Source organism: Triturus cristatus, chromosome 6 (assembly GCF_964204655.1).
Source record: "Triturus cristatus chromosome 6, aTriCri1.1, whole genome shotgun sequence".
Lineage (NCBI taxonomy): Eukaryota > Metazoa > Chordata > Amphibia > Caudata > Salamandridae > Triturus > Triturus cristatus.
In genome coordinates, this window is record NC_140589.1 from 395,405,986 (window position 1) to 395,427,184 (window position 21,199).

At 45.5% G+C, this 21,199-nt stretch overlaps 1 long non-coding RNA gene across 1 annotated transcript; it reads left to right on the plus strand.

Annotated features, from left to right (window-relative positions):
* Positions 1 to 8,235: 8,235 nt before the first annotated feature.
* Positions 8,236 to 14,703, plus strand: LOC146817209 (uncharacterized). Its single transcript, XR_014962509.1, has 3 exons — positions 8,236 to 8,314; positions 9,638 to 9,766; positions 11,027 to 14,703. It is a non-coding gene; the product is annotated as an uncharacterized LOC146817209 (long non-coding RNA).
* Positions 14,704 to 21,199: the final 6,496 nt, after the last annotated feature.

The following is a 21,199-nucleotide window of genomic DNA, read 5'->3' on the forward strand; positions in this document are numbered from 1 at the left end:
CCTTGTCTTTGGTCAGACCACTCTCTGATCACTTTTTCTCTATCCCTTCCCTCTTTACCTAAGCTCACTCCCGCAAGAAACATCAGGCGCGATCATGGAACCGCGTCGATGCCGAGGCTTTATCTACCATCCTTCTTTCTTCAAGCCCCGACCTTACCGGGCTGCCCTCTTCTGGACAAGCAGAAGCCATCAACAGCTGGCTGCGGGCTGGCTGCGATACCATCGCTCCTCTAAAGCGCATCTCATCTAAACGCCTTAAAGATGCTAACCGATGGTTTTCTGACGATCTGAAGATCCAAAAACTTCAGCTCCGTCAAGCGGAACGCCAATGGAGGCGGAACTACTGTCCTGCGGCTAAAACCCGCTACACTGCCCTTCTAGTACAATACAAGAAATCCATACTGGAAACCAAAAAAAATTACTTTTCATCTAAAATCCAGCTTGCGGAGAATCGGCCAAGAGAAATATTCTCCATCGTTCAAGATCTCGCTTACTCCGATAGAGCCTCACTCAAACCTTCCCCATCACAACCACTATGCGATTCCCTCAACTCCTTCTTTCTCGATAAAATTAGTAAAATTAAAGCTAAGATCCCCCTCCCTTCCCCGGCCTTTTCTGATCCTTGCTGTCCTCCAACTACAGCACGCCTTGACTCAATTCCCCCCCTCACGAATGATTCACTTTCCTCAATTCTTCCGTTAGTTAAATCTGGCTCCCCGTTGGACCCCTGCCCTGCTCATATTCTGAAGTGGATCTACTCTCACTGCCCCTCACCGCCCCTTACCTTTCTTAACAGCTCGCTATCTCAGGGCTTTGTTACTCCTGTACTTAAATCGGCAGTGATCGTTCCGATCTTAAAAAAACCCGGGGCGGACCCTTCGGATCCAGCCAACTACCGCCCCATTTCTCTTTTACCTTTCCTGGCTAAGGTATTGGAACGTCATGTAGTCAAAACCCTAAGTGAGTTTGTGGAAAGAAATAGTGTCCTGGCTCCGAGACAGGCCGGTTTCCGTCCAGCTCACTCAACTGAGTCTGTAATTATATCTGTTCTGGATGACCTACGTCAGGGAATGGATTCTAATCAACCACAGGCCCTGGTCCTTTTGGATCTTTCCGCCGCTTTCGACACGGTGGACCATACCATCTTACTCTCACGTGTCGAGGCGGCAGGAATCGGAGGGACGGCCTTGTTATGGCTATCCTCCTTCATGAATGGTCGGACTCAGGCGGTTCGTCTGGGTGACTACTCAGCTGATTTTCGGCCTGTCCAGTGCGGGGTCCCCCAAGGATCCTCTTTGTCTCCCATTTTATTTAATCTTTACATTGCCCCCCTCATTTTTGCCCTACAGCAGCTGGAGGTCTCTGTGTATAACTACGCAGACGATCTCCAGCTCATCTTTCCTCTCTCTTCCTCTCCCGAGTCAATATCCAATTTCCAGTCCATCATGACCTTTATCCAGGACTGGATGAACTTCAACCACCTGAAACTCAATCCCGATAAAACGGAATTGGTGTTGACAGGTGGTTGCGCCAGTCCCTGGTCCTCTTCCTTTTGGCCCTCCTCCTTAGGTTCCCCACCTATTCCGGTCCCTTCTGTCAAAACTCTTGGGTTCAAAATTAACAATCAACTCTCCCTACACTCTCAAGTTTCTGCCGTTGTATCCTCAGCCTTCCTCTCCCTCCGGACAATTCGTAAAGTCTCACGTTTCTTTTCCCCTGACGCGCTTAAGCTAATACTTCTGGCCATGGTAATATCTCGCCTAGATTACGGCAATGCCCTTTTTCACGGCATGCCTGCATATCTCATGAGACGTCTTCAATTGGTCCAAAACCAAGCCGCTCGACTGGTCTTCAATTTACCAAAATCACACCACGTCACTCCCCTCCTGGTCTCCCTGCACTGGCTCCCTGTCCGGCATCGCACCTTATTTAAGCTTGCATGTACCATCTTTAAAGCCCGGACAGGTTCTGCCCCTGCTTTTATTAACACAGCCATTCAAGACTATATTCCCTCGAGAGAACTTCGTTCTTCCTCTCATCACCTCCTTGTGGTCCCTCGTTTCAAGCGTAAGAAGTGGGGGGGCTCCAAATTTTCGACCGCGGCTCCAGCTTTTTGGAACTCCCTTCCTATCTACTTGAGAACCTGCTCCCAGTATCCTCTGTTCCGTAGGGGCCTCAAGACCTTTCTCTTCACCCAAGCTTTTTCCTCTTGAACGATCACCTTCCCATACTTTCCTGCCCCCTGAGCAGTAGTAGTCATCTAGCGCCAAGAAACCGCTTGGTGTATGAGCGCTCTACAAATCCCTTAAACTCAAACTCAAACTCAAACTCAAGGGCAACAGAGGGAGCCCCTGCCGGGTACCTCTCGAGAACTGAAAAGGGGCAAGAGGTAACACAGTTCACCTTGATCCATGCCTCCGGTTCATTGTATGTACAACTCACCCAGTTCAAGAACCTCGTACCTACACCAAATCTGGCCAATGCCAGCTGCAGATATGGCCAGTAGATGCAATCGAATGCCTTCTCGGCGTCTACCGATAGAAGTAAAGCCGGCGTCTGGACACTGAACCTTGTTGAGAAGGAGACACATTCGCCTAGTCCCATCACTGCAACTTCGTTCCGGGATAAAGCCAGACTGGTCTGGATCCACCAAGTCCTTCATATATGGCACCAGGCAGGCTGCCCAGATGCTGGTGAAGATTTTCAAGTCAACATTTAGAAGGGAGATGGGGCGGTATGAGGTGCATCGCATCGGGTCTTTATCCAGCTTAGGTGTGAACACAACCGCAGCCAAGCACTTGGAAGGGTCAAGAAAACCAGTGTCACTGAATGAATTAAAGAGACGTGTGAGCAGTGGAACAAGGCTAGGTGCGAGGATTTTATAAAAATCAGAGGAAAAGCAAGCCACTCTGAGCGTTTTGCCCATGGCAAGTCCTTGAATGGTTTGTATCACTTCATCCGGTTGAATGTCTGTGTCTATTTTATCTGCCTCTGGGCCACTGGTGCCTGGGCCACATAGGCTTCTGCCGCTTCCTCATCCAGAGGTTTGGTGAAATAGAAAGCACTATAGAGGTTTTTGAACTTGCCAGCTATGAGGTCATCTGTTCAGATTTTCTCCCCTGAGGTCCCTTGATCTCTGAGATGTGGCGCTCAGCTATTTGGACTCGGATTTGATGTGCCAGGAGTTTCCTAGCCTTGCTCCCCCCTCATCATGCTGCTGCTTGGTGCACAGGAGTGAATACTCTGCTCGGTCGAAATCCAATGCATTCAATTGCTTCCGTGCAGTGGTAAACTGACGTCTAGATTGGACCAAGCCCATACTCCAATGTACTCCCTCCATCTCCCTGATTTGACCCCCCAGTTGTTCCTGTTTGTCCCTTCTGTCCTTGTTCAGCCTAGCTGCTATCACTATGAACTGACCACGGATCACTGCTTTCAAAGCATTTCACAGCAGGGGGGCAGGGGTAAGGCCATCGTCATTGGTATCCAAGTAAGTTTGTATGGCCCGCTGTACCTCTTTAATATTTGTATCGTATGTGAGCAATTTGTGGTTCAGCCTCCACAGTCATTGGTGATTGTGTCCCCAGCCAGCTGCAGGGTGAGGGTAATAGAAGAGTGGTCTAAGAGAGCCATCTAGTGTCACTAGTGGCGCACAAGGACGTCAGGGAGAGGTCTATACATACATACGTCTGATGCGCGGCTGAGAAAAAAGTGTATTCCCGAGCAGTGGGATTGCGTTGTCGCCAAATGCCCACCAGCCCGACCTCAGCCAGCCACTGTCTCATGGAGTACGAGAGTGCCCCACAGTGTCCCACCATTTGCATGGATCTGTCTAGTTGAGGGTCGCCCACTATGTGGGAGTCCCCTCCCACTATAAGGTCCTCATCTGGGGATTCCAGGATGGAGTTCAGGGCCTCTCTGAGAAACGCCTCCCGGTGGTCGCTTGGGCTAAATATGGGTGCAAGTGTGTAGGTATGTTCCCCCATCGCCACTTTGCAGCTCAAGCAATCTCCCGAGTATCTCTGTCGGAGTGCCTAGCACCCTCCCAGGGAAGTGTGTTGCGAATAGGATGCCCGCTCCCACCTTCTTTCCCGATACAGAAGAAAAATATTGGCGGTCAAACTATCTCGACCGGAGGCATTTCCAGTCCACTCGCATTGAATGTGTCTCTTGTAAGAGGCAAATGTCACATTGGGAATCCCTAAGCAGATTAAGGAGTGCATGCCATTTCATTGGTGAATTAAGGCCTCGGGCATTGAGGCTCAATAACAAGACCCCAAGGGGAGCCATTAAAGAAAAGTCAAACACAAGTGTGCAGCATATTGGGCCCTCCCTCCAAAGAGAAAGCAGAACTACTCCCTGGTGTCCCTGGTGGAGGGAAGGAGAAAAGAGGTGCTTACCCTTTCCAGGCCATGTGATATCCCCAATTGTGAGGTGCGTTAGGAGGGATACATCCCGTAAGTGGGGTCAGCATTATTCCCGTTTGAGTGATGTCTCATGTTGCCCCCTATCAGATTCTCCAGCATGTCGAGCAAGTCAACTAGACTAATCTGAGAAGGAAAGACTGATGGACGCCCCCTTGGCTCCCTCCTGCAGCTTCAGCAATGCAAATAGGTGCTACATACCCCAGGTCTCCGGCAAGGCCATATAATTCCCAATCCCTATCTGGAAGGGGAATGCATTAAAGAGGCACAAGAAATAAAGAAAGAGAAAAAAGCCAACAAAATAGTGTAACTGTAAAGAGATCAACAACAAAAGGACTGCCAGAAAATGGGCAACAATATCACCGTAGTGTAGGGGTCCGTGAGGCAGGCGGCTGAATATCACCATAGTCGAAGGATAGTAGCGTAGGATGGGGCTCCACCTGATGAGGCCATGCTCATGACCCATCTGGCAAATAACCAGTGAACAGAGACAACGCGGTCCATCTAGTTTGATGTTGGGGTCACTCCTTTGAAACCTCCTTACTGTCATTGCGATCTTGCAGCTGTCTATGGACGGCCTCCCATTCCCTTTGGCTTTCCATTTCAGAAGGCAGTGAGCCTGCATCATTCACCATACGATGATGCCTTCTGGACTTCGTAGTCTGTGATGCCAGTGCTTCTCCGGTTGACCGGTCCAGATTCCCCTGAGCATCAAGGTTGACTCCGAGCACAGCCTGCGCCTCACTCAGGGACCGCACTGCATGTGTCTCCTTGTTCCAGATGAAGATCAGCCAGATGGTATGCTCCCATCGATAGCGGATTCCCTTTTTTCACTAAAGTAGGCTGTAGCCGGCTTCAGGGCTCTGCGCCGCTGGGGTGAGGGGGAGAGGTCTTGGTATATGCCAACCTACAGGCCCTCAAATGACACAGCTGATGTGTTCCATGTTGCTGCCATAATGATTTCCTTCTGCCTGTGTGAGTGGAGGCAGGTAAGTATGCCTTGCAGGCTACTTGGACTTGCAGCAGGGCATCCGGACCTGTGGGTGCGGTTGAGGGCAATCTTCTTGTCACCCTCATCGGGGCAAAGTGTAGGAAGAGCAGCATCACAAAGTCCTCCAGTTTCCCGGCATCCACCTGAAGAGGCACTCCCTTGAGGCGGATATTGGAGCATCAGGACCTGTTTTCAAGGTCCTCTGGGCGCAGGAAGAGGTCTTCATTGCCATCCCGCAATTCCAGCTGCTCCCGAGAATGATCACTAAGTTCTTCCTCCCTATGATCCCTGATCCTCTCCAGGGAGTCCCCGCAGTCACCCATGTTCAGTAATATCAGTTCTGACCTGTTTTATGCCAGCAGCAACCTCCTGGCATAGGCCTGCAAACTCTTCCTTTAACATGCTAAATAAATGTTATAGAAATTGGTGAGTGTCTGGCTCTACCGCACCAGTTCTGGGCGGGTCCATATATCTCTCCTGTATGTGCGCTGATGGCAGGTCAGGTGCATTTTCATCAGCTTTCTTGGTTCCGGGCTTTTGCAGGAGGTCTTTAATGTTCACCTCCTTCTTTGCACGGAGGAATGTTATCTCGGGAAGGTATAGGCCCACAGAAGTCGGGCGGTCTCTCACAAAATCTACAGCGTGTGAACGTGCCGCCTACGAGCCAAGGCATGTGCTCCTCACCCAGCAACCCACCGAGGTCCGCAGTCACCAGGTCCCACAGATCCCACATATTAAGCCCTAAAATTGTGCCTCCTCTCAGTGTGTTTCCCAGTGGGACAAAGCACTCCGGTCACTCCACGCCTTACCCCTCCTCAGATTACTAGTCCCGGGTTCTCAATTGTAGATGCAGGCCTCTGTCATGTTGTCAAGCCTTTCCTCTATGCCGACCCGGATCACCGAGGCCGCGTCTTCTCTGTCTTGCTTGCCCTCCACCTACTCTGCGGGCCGTCAGGTGCGCCTGCAACTGTCATTGGAGGGCCCAGCTCCGATCCCAGATCTAGGCCCTCGGTGATGCCGCCAGCTCCTGCAAATATCTGGGGCCACATCCCCAACCATGTTCCCACTGCCTGACCTGGCTTATCACGCAGCCTGGGCCACCTAAATAGGCCTGCTGGGTAGTTCAGGATTTCCGCCGGGGTCCACAGCTCAGGAGTTCAGCCAGCAACGCTTCCTATGGTTCCCCCAGCGCGGGGTCTCCTCGTTCATCACTTTGCCTCCACTGCCTGGCTGTAGCTGATCAGAGGCTCCTCTCCACAGTGGAACGCCCCCCTCAGTCAGGTGATCAGCAAAACGTGGGCTCCCCTCGAATCACGCTGCGTTCGTCATCTCATTGGCTCACCACAGCCCGGGATGGCCGCTGTAACTGCTGCTATCAGCCTTGGTCGGTGGAGCTGCCGCGATCTTTGCTACGCCACAGAGCTGTCTATTTAAAGATAAAAATACAACCTATTTTTTCAAATTGATGTTGTGTTTTCTTCAGTTTTGGTACTTCTTAATGATTTACACTTGTTCCTTAGATAAAGCCTGACCGCTCTGAGCCACAGCTACTCAGTACTGAGCTAAGGTTTTACAAACAAACATGACTGGAGACGATACGAAATTGTGACTTTATTTCATGGTCAGGGCATACCACCGCATAATGTAATAAACCACTTTCCTTACATAATATCATTAAAAAATTAAGATTTTGCCATTTTAAGACACAAGAGAAAATCTTTACAATTTATCCATTAGATTAAATTACCTGTACTCTCCAAATCTGTAGTTTTCTCAAAATTGGTGGTATTATTTCTTCCATAAATATTAAAAAGTATACAAAACTGTAAAACATGCAACAAAGTTTGATCCGAGATTTTTAGGACATTTTAGTTTTGTTCACTTTATGCCTCTCCATTTATTTCTCTTCACCAAGATCAGTAGCTGTCCTAGTTTCAAAATCAGCAGCCGACGTATTACTTTCACTATACAAATGTTAAATACTGCTGTAGGTTTCCCAACGTTGCTTGTTTTACTATCCCATCATACTTTTTCTTTGTTGCACAGAACTCCAGATTCAGCATATAGCTCACTTGACATGAGAAATCCTTTATTCTCTTTTTCTAAACCAAATACCTTGGGTTTAATGATCTAATCTCCATGTGTTTATGCCGATACTATTACGCACTGAAATTAAAGTTCTCAGCCACAAGACGTCTATTTCTTTCCAAATAGTCCTTAATAATGTTTCTTACAGTATCATCTTTTGCAATACATATACAGTACATATATGATACTGATCTTGTGTATTATTTTTATTCTATACTAGGTAGACCCTGTTCCAACCTATCTCGGCTCATTTTTAGTTCGGTCCGTTGTAATTTAAAGAAATATTTACATTATTTCACAGTCATACGAAAGTAACCGCTCCATTTTTAAATAAGATACTTTCAAGAACATTTCTATTGAAGATGTTCAGCACAGAGGTGACTCCTCCACGTGGCTGGAGCAGCGTCGCTCCACTGCTTTCTCGCAGTGCGAGAAGCAGAAACATAAAATGGTATTATAAATACCATTTTATGTTTCTGCTTCTCGCACTGCGAGAAAGCAGAAGGGTTTGGTTGGGGGCGGGCGGATGGGTGGGTGGTCAGTCCTGCTCCAGGCAGGGGAGGAGTGGCTTGCCCACTGTTGTGGGCGCTGACTGTTTATTCAGTCCCAGGGCTGACCAAACCAGTCATAGGCACTCTCCTGTTTTCTCCATGCAGGCTGCAAACGGCCTCCCCATAGACGCCTGTGTGATTGGAGTCCCAGCCAATCACAATGCTGCCATTGCAGCATTGTGATTGGCTTTGGGGAGGAGAGGGAGGCTGCCTGCTTCCTGTGAGGAGCAGAGAGAGGAGACACAGAACCGGAGGCAAAGGTAAGTTTAAACATCATTATTATTATTTAATTAACCCCCCTCGTGACCCCCCCTCCCCTCCTCCTACTCGCAAGTCATGCCTTCCACGACTGGTTCTGCAGCAGTATCTACCTTCAACAGTTAGCCTCAGATATCATTTTCACCAGCTTATTGCCGATTCAAATGGTATGTTGCAAGTAAAAGCGAACCTCTAAGTAGCTATGGCTTGAAACTAGCACAAATGTCTTACCTTGCAGTTTCCATTTATAGTTTTTTTTAATTAAGCCTTTTCTGGAGATAATTACTTTTGCTTTCCCAATAGTAGTCTTCAGACATTTTGCTTTACAATATAAGCTAAGCTTATTCGAGGCATGTTGTAAGCCTGTCCTGTTGGATCCAACAAGATCTACAGAAACAGATTTAGGACCTGATTCAAGTCTAACACGTTTTTGATGTATTTAATGTTGCACTATAGGTTTTATTTTTCTTCCTCGTGTTTGCAAACATGCTCATATGAAAGCACTACGCTCCAAGGCATTAAGTGGTTGTGGGAAAGGTGATGGTGTGACCATGTATTATATGGGTTACAGTACCTCCTGGCATACATGATAAGGATATTGCAAGTCAGAGTTCCCTAACCTTATAAAGGAACTGGGCATTCGGCCTAATTCCTCTGTATGGTTATGGAAACTCCAGGATGTGATTGCTTTTGCTAGGGTTTCCCAAAGCGCGCTTTTAAATTTTTTCACAGATTTCTAGATGCCATGCTGCTCTAGATCAACCACCACATTTACTTACCAAAAATGGACAGGAAATTTAGCACACTAAATAAAACATTTACAGGGCTGCTAAAATTCCCCATGTCAAGGGGTGTATATATTCCTATTTGTCCTCCAACTCATCTAGAGACACAAACAATATAACTGATATTGTGTCAGAATACCTAGTAAGCACCCTTGGCTCATTTATTTTTATGCACAGTAAAATATACTGATGCCTGAAAAGAGGGAAGTTTGATGAAGGCTATTTTGTAAGTAATTATACTAAAAAAAGCGCCACATAAGTTTGAGCTTATCAAATGCAAAATGAAAGAAAACTCAAAGTTATTTTCTTGTTTTAGTTGATAATGTGTATGCCCTACATCCATGGATTTTTATACCATACCTATGCTCCACTACCCAAAGTGAAAGGTGATAAAACAAAGCACATCATCGCACCAGGGGTGACTGGGAGAACATCTGGCTTGCTGAAAAGTCAGTTCTGATGTCTTTATAAAGGTGTTGGTGCCTTATATCTGCTCCTCATACTGCATGCTGAATAGTGGCAATGTGTACCATTCACCAGGAGAGGCCTACATAATATCGTGTCACACTTGGATTCCGAGGATGAAGATCTTGAGCCACCTGCTCAGGGGCCAACAGAGGGAGGAGAGCAGTGGAGGGAAGACAGTGACGGGACCAAATTTTTTTCAAGGTAAGTCATATGAGGAAGTACAAATGGGATCAAATTTACGCCGCTTGTTTGTTGCTTCAAATTATAGCAACCTTCATTGTCAAGTTTTTTCAATTGTTTTGTCAATTTGTTTAATTAACATTTAAATGGTAAGTAATGTCAACATCAAATGGCAGTTAAGTAACTGAAAACAAAAAAAAGAAAGCATTATTGGCACTTCCCGTACTGTGACCTTTACTGCTTTTTGCAGATGCGTCCCATACGATGTGCAGCAAAAGTATGGCTGGTGATGCCTCTCATAAAATGTGCATCTGCAGCAGACATGCTACTGGTGCTAAAGTTTTTTCACTATTTTGAGGTTCAGCAGCTACCCCACTATCTATTTGGGCAGTATGTATTGTCTGGACTGCAGTGGTAATCTGCACTAAGTCCTTTGAGACCTCCCCACTAAACTGGCCTATTTCCACTTGGAGATTGACTGTCCACCTCAATATGATTGAAAGGGCACGTGTCAATCTCCCAATGAAATGGGTTAACATATCCATCTGTGCTGCAATGCTTTTCTCTCTAAGCTAGATGTAGAGATCATTTCTCAAGAGCATGCTAAGGCTGCCCATTTTATGGCCCGATTCACAGAACTAACTTAAGACAAAATCCAAACTTACTACCATTTTGGTATTCACAGAAGACACTTACTCATTTTGGTATTCACAGAAGGCACTTACTCATTTCGGTATTCACTGAAGTTAGGAGTCCTAACTTTAGGACTCCTAAATGCCTTCTGTGAATACCGAAAGTCTTAAAGTTAGGATTTTTCTCAGTTTAGGAGTAGTAAAGTTAAGACTCCTAACTTTAGGACCCTTAAATGCCTTCTGTGAATACTGAAAGTCTTAAAGTTAGGATTTTTCTCAGTTTAGGAGTAGTAAAGTTAGGAGTCCTAACTCTACTACTCCTAAACTGAGAAAAATCCTAACTTTAAGACTTTCGGTTTTTACAGAAGGCATTTAGGAGTCCTAAAGTTAGGACTCCTAACTTCTGTGAATACCGAAATGAGTAAGTGCCTTCTGTGAATACCAAAATGAGTAAGTGTCTTCTGTGAATACCAAAATGGTAGTAAGTTTAGGATTTTGTCTTAAGTTAGTTCTGTGAATCGGGCCCAATGTGTCCATCTTTTCTTGGGTTTTCCACCAATTGATTGGCCAAATTATTGAGGCCAAATGAAATGCATTGCTGTATGTGTTGCAGTTTTTTGCTAACTATTTTTATCTGCTTATATTGCAGACGCTGAACTTGCAGCATGGAACCCTCAAACCCACAACTGGTTATTTGCATCTATATTTCCTGCCAATGATGCTTATTTTGCATGAGATGCCGAGTGTTAGCATGCAGTGTAACACAGTCGGGTCATGGCCTCAAAACTGGCTGCAGGATTGGACTATGAGGCTGTTGGACATCACCCTCATCCAATGATGGTGGCTGTGGGGAGAAAAATGCACTGCTACACTGGCCATTAGGTGAGAATGGCTGACTGTCTTTCAATGGGATCTTCCATCACCATGTGTGAGTCTTCCTGTCCCTCCACATTTCTGTCATCATTGTCTTCCTCAAATTGATCTGTTTGATCTGGTTGATCTGTTTAAGGTAGAAAACAAGTTTATTTGGACAATTGTTCATGAAACATTCTAAATAGCTGCAGTATAAAATTAACTTCAAACCTATGAGGCCCACCCATCACCTCACTCCCTACTGTAATCCATCATTTAAACTCTAGTTAACAGAACTTAAAAAACAAGCAATTCCCACTGCCACATATAAATGATGCATTTCTCACAGGAACTCTACAGCCTCCATCCTTTGTACTTTTCTGTATTTAATAAACAAGGGCCTTCGGAACGTAATCCTATTTAAAAGATAAAAAACACAGTCCATAAATATATGCAACAAAGAGTATTTTACATTCAGGGTTGCAGGGAAAAAAGACCATTATTTTCCTGGACACTAGCCCAACAGGAGTAGGATGAGTAGATTGGATTGCATTCCACTCTTACCCTTAAACATTTCATTTCAGAGGTCGGGATCAGATACCTGCATCAGGTAGGGGAAAACTCTATCCAGACCTAGAGAGGGTATTGAAAAACTGATCGAAGTTTTCTGACTCATGTAGGCCTGGTGAAGAGTCCTGGCCACCTTTGCTGCAGACTCTTTCAATACTTGTTTATCTGGAAAAGGGGACCAGGATGGGATTGTACCACAATCAAAATGGAGGTTCTTAATACTTCTTCATTTATTCCTTACTTCCCTGACCCACCTTCTTTCACTGCCTTGGAAAGATGATGGACGGAATGTTGAACATTGTCAAACATTCACCCCCAGTCACAGATCTGGGTTTAATCCATCGTTATTTTGCTCGCCACGCCATTACAGTTTGGACCCAGCCGTATACAAATCAGCCTTGACCCTGTGCCCCATGGGAACAGTCCAACCCGAACTGCCAGGCCAGGTCCTCCCTGGACCAGAAAACATGCATCCTGGGACCGGTTTCAGAGCATCACCCCTCATTATCCAGGCTAGCTTGAAACCGGTGGCCAATCAGTAGACCTGGAGTTCTGAATTTTAAGAGTTTTTAATAAAAAACTAGTGCCTAAAAGATCAAGATGCCAACTGCGGGCATATAGTCATGGGAGATCAGGTCAAAGTAAAAAAATATGGCCAACCGTGATGAAAAGCGGATCGCATAGAAGAAGTGGATTGGCTCACTTGACGCTTACCTTCGGACTTTTAAGATTTTTAAGGAAATGTTCTGGGAAGGTAACGTTCAGCGGGGCAAGGCTGCAGGCGATGCCCAAGGTAGCAGCATTGGCATCAGGGAGATGATGGACGAAGTCATGGTGAAGATTTCTACATTCAGACTTAGTCCCTTTTTTGGAAGTTAAAAATCTCCAGCAAGACAAGGCAGGAGGCTGCAGTCGATGAGAGTTCCAGGAAGCCAGATACCACTTTGCAAAGGACTGCTGAAGAGGATATGCTGCTATGGAAACAACTATTGCAGGAGCAGCAGCAAAGTCCGGCCGACTGGAGATGCACCTTGGATGAATAGACAAGCAGGTTGGTCACGGTCAGTGGTGGCTGGTGACATTTGAAAGTGGTATCGGAGTAAAATTATTGTCATACTGCACCGCTGCGACCGAGCGTAGCGAGCGAGCCCGAACAACCTAAGGAGGGTTCAGGGGGGTTTTTCCCCGAGAAAATTTTGAAAAAAGAGTGGACAAAGGGTGCGTTTTCAAGCAAATTTGAGAGAGCAAGGTTAAGAAAGAAATTGTTAAAGTGCAGTTATTACATTAATAAAGAGATGTCATATAACATAGGTAGCTGCATATTCAGTATAACCACAGAGCTTCATAAGACTTCGAGATACAATGCATTGCTGAGTAATATCAAAGGAAGCATTTTTTTATTAACCACAATGCTGTACCAAGACTCCTAGAGGCAATATGGAAACATGAAGAACATGAAAAAGGATCAAGGTGCTGAAAAATAGCCTTGAACATAAGCTTCCCAGACCAGGACATGAGCTCAGCAGCACCCCCATGTTTAACGGGCATACCTGCCTCGCCCAGGGAACTAGAAACCAAACACAGGGGAGTATTACATGTTTAACACGCCAGAAACATCTCCCCACCTTCAGTCTTCATGCTAAACAAATCAAACATTCACCCGCAGTCACAGATCTCAGTTAAATCAATTTTTTTTGCATGCCACGCCATTCCAGCTTAGACCCAGCCATATGCAAATTAGTCTTGACGCTGCTCCCCATGGGAACAGTCCAGCCCGAACTGCCAGTCCCGGTCTTCCCTGGACCTGAAACAAGCACCCTAGAACTAGTTTTGGGGTATCATCCCTCATCAGCCAGGATAGCTTGTATCTGGTGGGGGTAGTGAACATGGGACCCAGGTCTGGGCATACCCGTCCCACTTAGGGCAAACATAGCAAACTGGCAGTTTGTGCTGAACTGTTCCCATGAGGAGCAGGTTCAAGACTGATATGAATATGAGTGGGTCCAAACTAGGGTGGCATGGTGAGCAAAAGAACAAGGGCTTAAACCCAGCTGTCTTGACCGGGGGCGAGAAGTTGAAAAGTTTCAGCATTCTGTCCATCATCTTGTGTTTATTACAGAAATCGCAGCACTTGGTCTCTTTCTCTCATCTTCCCTGACTCATCTTCTCTCTTCCCCTATCCTTCTAACTCTTCTCTTTCTTTCTTTATGCTCCTCTCCTGCTCTATCTTCATCTTCTATTCTTTCTCTTTTTCACTTCTGTCTCTCCCCTCTCTTCCTCCTTCCTCTTTCGTTCTTTCTCTCTCTTTCTCCACCTCCCATTCTTTACCTGTCTTGCTCTTGCTTACTCTCTCTGCTTCGTCAGTCTAGTTGGCCCCTTTCTCCTTTCTTTGTGGTTTGTCTTTTCTTTTCCCTCTGTATCTCCCCATCACTCTTTCCATATATTTCTCTCTCCTCCAAGTGTTCACACTTTTTCTCCTCCCCTCTTCCACTACTTTTCTCTCTCTCCCTCCGCACGTTCTATTCTCTCCCTTATGTTTCTCTTGTCGCTCTCTCACCCCTTCTGCATACTCCTCCCACCCCTTAATCAGTACTCAGTCAGCACCTTATCTTCTTGGACACAATACACAGCACTCTTACTCCATAAACTGAAGACCCAGCACTCTCTCAGTGCCTTAAACAACACATCAACACATGCTTTTGAATTGTTGGTATTTATTTTATCAAAAGTATGAAAGGCAGAGTTGGATAACAGCATGTAAACTGAGACAGTTTCAACGTAGAATATTCAAAGAGTAATACAAATGTAATGTACATTTGGTAAAGGAATTATGCGGATTCTAATATGAAAACACAATTAGAATCTTCATGTGAGAGTTTACAAAGATCGCTTAGCATAATAAAGAAAGTGGACTAAATCATGGCTATAGCTTTCTGTGCTCAAAATAAGTATGTAAATACGCGGCCTGTATGCTGATAGGTGTACTGTCCACCTGCTGTTAACACAACAATATTGGTTTTGGTATCAACACACCTAGTAGTAGCTGAAGGGGAGATTTGGTGGCAGGCTTCGCCAGTGTGACCTGAGAATGCACAATAAAACGCACACTGTCTCATATTAACAAAGTAAAACAAGGGTGGAATACTGCTGTGGGCTAACCCCACATATTATGTGTGTGTGTGAAGACAAGTGTCACCGCATGCCATACACGTGGAGGCATGAACAAAGGCACACAACGCCCTTCTCATTCGTGTTTGTTACTCGAGCTACTTGCTTAACACAGGTATGGTGTGCAAAAAAATCCAAACCGCCTGCAGCTTAACAATATCCCTGTTGGTTAATGTACGGTTGCGTCACCAGACTCTACCAAGGACCTTCCACAATGTTCACCTCTAAACTTTCCACTCTTCGCCATGAAAAAAACAGTAAACTTTCTCTAGGTCATAACAGAGATTAGGATACAATGGTTCGCAACACAAATTCCAAAAAAACACACAGTGAGAGCCACAGGTTGGAAGCTTCTAGCCACTATAATGCAGCAGTGCACACTTCAGCTGGACAGCTCTAGGCAACCACAGTTTGGGGCAGAAAGGAGACTGAGGCGCTCGAAGGTTAAGTGGTTTGTCCAGGATCACACAATTTGTAGAAAACTAGATAAGGGCTCGTCTTCTAATTCAGCAGTAGATTATGAAACCTCCTACCAAATTAAAGAGGTCCTTGGACTACAAAATACATTTGAAACCCACCTCGCAGCCACATGTTGCTTATACATTACATGAGTACGTTTTCAGTCCTATTTTGCTTCACTGGTTATTTACTTTTTTGTCAACATCTATGCAGCCCTCAGCCAATCCCCATAAAATACATTTTGGCCCATTTACGATGGTGCCTGAGTGCTCATTGTTTTGACTGCGCGTTAACATTCACGAATCTCCCTTTCCTGCCCATGGTTATTCTTTAATACATTAGGAGCGTTGACACTCGTGTACCTCCACCTTCTAATATTTAAATAAAAATACCCTAAATTTCAATACTTTCCCTGACGTAGTGCTGTTTTTTGTCCCAGAAACCTATCTTGTTCCCAGTGTTGACAATTATTGCAACCTCCTTTCCACAAACGGAAAAGGTCACACTGACTGAATATGCTAAGTCTAGCACATGAAGAAGAATGTAATATTTTTTTTTTTGCAGTTTAACATAACACGAACTGGACGGAAAAGTATCAAAGCGCTTCACATGAGCACAAGTTTTATTACACAAGTACATTTATTCACCTTTTTAATGCACGTAGACTTGAAGTGATTTGCCTGGAAAAGACAACATTTGAATCTCTTTTGCTCAATAAGGGCCTTTCAGGTCCAAAAGAGGAATGGCCTCAAATGCCACGCATGCAAATCAAAAACCGTAAAGATAAGGACTACTGCTTAAAAATAATGAAAGGTTAAAGTTTATAAACACAATAACGTAAAAATAAACACAGTTTGTTAAGCCTACTGTGTGGTAAAACTGCACGAGGCAACCCAATAATTGCATAGCATTATCACAATTAAAGTTTATCCACGACTCCAAATACTGAATGCAATGCTGACTGAACAACGTAGACCCATGCTTTCAAATGTTGCTAAGGTTATTTTTCATGATTTGAGAGGGGATACACTTTGTCAACAGCCCCCAGCCCCCGAGAAGCAACGTGCAGCGAGTGTATATGAATGTGTGTCTGTGGTGTGTATATGTGTGTGTGTGTCTACTTTGAGTTCAATAGCCATGTTGCGTGGGGGAAGGGGGCACGTGGGGGGAGGGGGTCATGGGGGATTGCGCGGGGGGTTTAAAAAGAAACAAACAAACAAACAAAAACTTGAAAACTTACCTGACCGCCGGGTCGGTCCACGCCGCCTCTGCTGTGTGCTCCTGGACCGGGGTACGCGTTGGCGCCTTAGTGAGTGGCTGGTGGCAAACCCTCTCAGCCAATAAGGGTAAAAAGGAGGGCAAGGATAATAAAACGGAGTGTGCAGAAAATTATATATTAGCTCTAGATAATATCCCAGTGGTGTATAAATGAAAATATATATATAGGTGAAAAAGAAGCTAACAATTTTTATAGACAAAATATATTTTTTTAAATAATTTTTTTTGTTTGTAGTAGTTATTATGAATCAATAAATATTCCTAGTAACTCTTATTTGATACATGGACAATGATAATTTCTAAAATAACTATATTATTTAAATAATACACAGAATGATATACATAATCTGACATGTAACATGACCAAAAGTATATATGTACATAGAACAAGACAGAACCCTAATGACGATGATTTTCTACACACAACGCAATTCGGCTAAGCCTTCATCAGGTGTCCGTTCATGATGATTTAACTAAACAAAAACAAATCAATTTATTTACAAACAGATAAATAATTATCTAGAGTTAATCACTAATAAAAAGCTCAACAAATGAGCTTATAGCACACAAGTACATGTTTAGCATGATGCAAAAAGTTAAAGATTCCTAACTAACATTCCAACAAGATTTGATAAGTGAAAGAAACACAATTATAGAATAAGTGATTGTCAAGAATTTTTCAAGAAAAAGTAAAGAATAGACCTCACCCAAGTGCATAAGAAAATAAATAAGGCACTAAAATAAAGTGATAATAAATCACTGAGTTGACAATAAGATAAATAGAAGTAGAATATAATAAATGTACCTGAATAGTAATTTAAGCAAAAGGAACACTAGATAACCATGGTTCTAGATAAGCGAACAATCTCCAATATGAACTGGAATCTGATCTAAAAAAGAGCTGAAACAAAAATAAACATGAAAGTTGAAAACAAAAAATAATGAAAAACAAAAGATGACAAGAAATATGGCCTAGTTATGTGCCATAAGCTAATATATACCTGTAATGGGCCAAACGTAAGCCTCTATTCACAAGCTGACCCCAGAACTGTATTAAATGGGGTTTGAAGATACACAAGCCTGGTACCTGATGTAAAAGAGAAGAAGGCCCACAATAAGGATATCGTATTACCTGATGTGCCGTAAAGGCCCACTACTGATCAAAATACTTGAGCTGAGTAATCTGACATAATCTGACATGTTACATGTCAGATTATGTATATCATTCTGTGTATTATTCAAATAATATAGTTATTTTAGAAATTATCATTGTCCATGTATCAAATAAGAGTTATTTTTTTTTATTGAGTTTTTAATAGCATGTAATCAGAACATACAGTGGTAACATGTAAACAAAATACAGGTCATGGCACAACAACATCCTTCATCCAGCATAAAATAACATGTCAATAAACTGATATTTCATCATACCCGGTGTTGCGTTGCAATATTAAAGTTTACACAGTTTGGTGTGATTGTAAATATTGAACTAAGTATGTCCAGTAGTCCCTGGGTTTGGACCCTGTGGGCAACTCCTCCTCATACGTTTGCAGCGTGTCTCTGCAGTAAGTCAAGTCCTGAAGCCAGTGCCTGACCCTGGGCACCATACGTCCACCCCAACACAACGACACCCGCCTCTTAGCAATTAGCAGTGCAATCAGGCAGAATTTGCGTTTGTTAGCTCTGATTCCAGGCAACAGGCCCAACAGGCAGGTACGAGCCGTGCATTCGAGGTGCGTACCCACTATGTCACCCAATACATGTACCACCCTCTGCCAGTAGTCAGCCACCGCTCCACAGTGCCATGCTAAGTGTAGAAAGTCTGCCGGGTCTACCCCGCAGCGCTGACATTTAGCGTCCTCCCTCAGCCCATACTTATAAAGCCGTGCAGGGGTATAATAAGTCTGATGGAGGTATTTATAATGCAGCATGCGCAGATTCCCATTCGGCGTCAGCCGCCCAGTAATCGCACAGGCCACACCCCAGTCCTCCTCCGACAGGGGACTCAGCAGGCTACCATTCCAACGCTCCATTGCCTTGTGTGTCGTGTCGGCAATGTCTGTCTGCAGCGCTGCGTATAATCTGGACACCAACTTTTTGGCAGTAGGGGTTGTGATCAGCAATTGCAAGGCATTTAAGGGGGGCGGTTCCGCAGGGTACATTGGGTATAATTTCTGCAGCGCCCTCTGTAGCCTATAGTAGGTGAACTTAAACAGTTGTGTTTGGTTGCTAATGTATGTCAGTTCCTCGTGCGTCTGAAAAGTACCCCCTTCGTACAAGTCCCCCATGGTGGCCAGGCCAACCTGTCGGAGCAAATCCATGCCAACCTTCTCCTGGGTGACTGAGAGCTCAGGATGATGCTGCAGGGGTAGTGCCGGCGCATCCAGAGGCAGCCTGTGTGCTTTCTCTCCCATAGTGTGCCAAGCTCTATTGGTCGTGTCTATCGTGTTTATGTCCCGATTATGCAATGGAGGTCGTTTGTGCGTTATGATAGCACTCAGCGGGACAGGGTGTGCATCCCCTTCTTCGATAGAAGCATGCGTCAGGAATGGAACCGGGTGGTACCAGTAATGCGCATATTGCGCTTGTGCGCAAAGATAGTAGAACAGAAAGTCCGGGACCCTAAATCCCCCCTGGGCGTATGGTAGTGTGAGGGAACGCAATTCTATCCTAGCGTGCCTTCCCCCCATATAAGTCGGAGGACCATGGCTGAGATTCTACGGAACACCTCCGCCGGAGGCCTAATCGGAATATTGTTAAAAAGGTACATTAGCTTGGGGAGAATGACCATTTTGACTATGGCTATGCGATCGGCCAGCGACAATGGCAGCTGGATCCACCGCCCTATTTTACCTTCTAGGGTCTCAATCGCACGTCCATAGTTTGTGCGTATCACCACCTCTGGGTCTCGGTGGTACCAGACCCCCAAATATCTCACAGGGTCCGACTGCCATTCCAGTGGAAAATCCACTGGACAGGGATTCGTGGTATCTGTCAAAGGTAGGATCACCGATTTAGACCAATTTATAGTGAGACCAGAGTGCTGGCCGAACTTTATATATTCCCGCAGTAGTGGGCTTAGGTTCACCTCCGGGTCTCGCACATACAACGTCATGTCGACGGCATAGAGCGAGATGTGAAGCGGTCTCTGCGGGAACTGGAGCGCCGAGTAATGGTGTTTTTGTCTAATTTTGCATGCCAACGGCTCCAGCACTAACGCGAATAGTAGTGGAGACAACGGGCAACCTTGCCGCGTGTCTCTCGCGATTTTGATCGGGTCGGAAACATATTTATTAACCTTTATCCGTGCCGTCGGCTCTGTGTACAGAAGCGCCACCCCTTGCAGGAAAAGCGGGGGAAAGCCCATGCGTTGCAGTATGGTATAGAGATAGGGCCACTCAATAGAATCAAATGCTTTGGCAGCATCTAGTAATACTGCCGCCGCCTTCGTGGTAGGGAGCAGATAATGTGATAAGGGGAAGAGCGTCCGAGTGTTATGCGTGGTAGATCTAGACGGGATAAACCCTGATTGATCTGGCAAAATCAATTTAGGCATCAGCGGCTGTAGCCGAGTGGCAAGAAGCTTCGCCAGGATCTTGGTGTCCACATTAATAAGGGACAACGGTCGATACGACTCGCATTGCTCCGGGTCTTTGTTTGGTTGCAATAATGCAATCTGCATGGCCTCACGCAACGTAGGTGGCAGCCTCTGTTTTTCATGGGCATCTCCATACATTGCAACTAGATGCGGCGCCAGTTGGTCCACAAACGCCTTATAAAATTCACAAGTGAACCCATCTGGGCCCGGGGCTTTCCCGTTGGGCAGGGATTTGATCACCTCCGTCACCTCCTGCACCGTGACCGGGAGCGATAAATATTCCCGCTGTCTGTCCGACATCCATGCTATTGCTATGTCCTCTAGGTACTCCCCAATCACCTCAGGAGGCTCCGTAGGGCGTGAGGTGTATAATGCTGCATAGGTAGCCATAAATTTCCCCAGTATGCCCTGTATGTCGTGCTTTAGCGACCCCGTGGGGTCCCTCACCGCCTGCACAGTGTGTGGGTGAAATCCCGAGCAGATCTTAGCGGCCAGGCACCTACCAGGTCTACCGCCTTCACCATACTGTTGTGCGGTCGTGCGTTTGGTTATGTATTTAAGCTCGTCTTCAGCATAGGATTGATACTCTGACAGCACTACCCTGATGTCGCCTAGTATCGCCGTGTTGTGTGTCCGCTCATATTCCGACTCTAGTTCTCGTAGCCTATCCTCACGCCGAGTCAGCTGACGCCTAATGTCTTTGAGGATACCCGCAGTAGTACTCAGGCACACCCCCCCGAATAGTAGCCTTAAAAGCCTCCCACAGGAGCCCAGGGTCATCCACCGCAGGAGTGTTGATGTCGAAATATTCCTTGATGGCCTGATGTATGGTCTCTGTATAAACTGAATCCAGCAGTGCCCGTGCATTAAACCTCCAGCTATAAGGTGGCAGTGTGT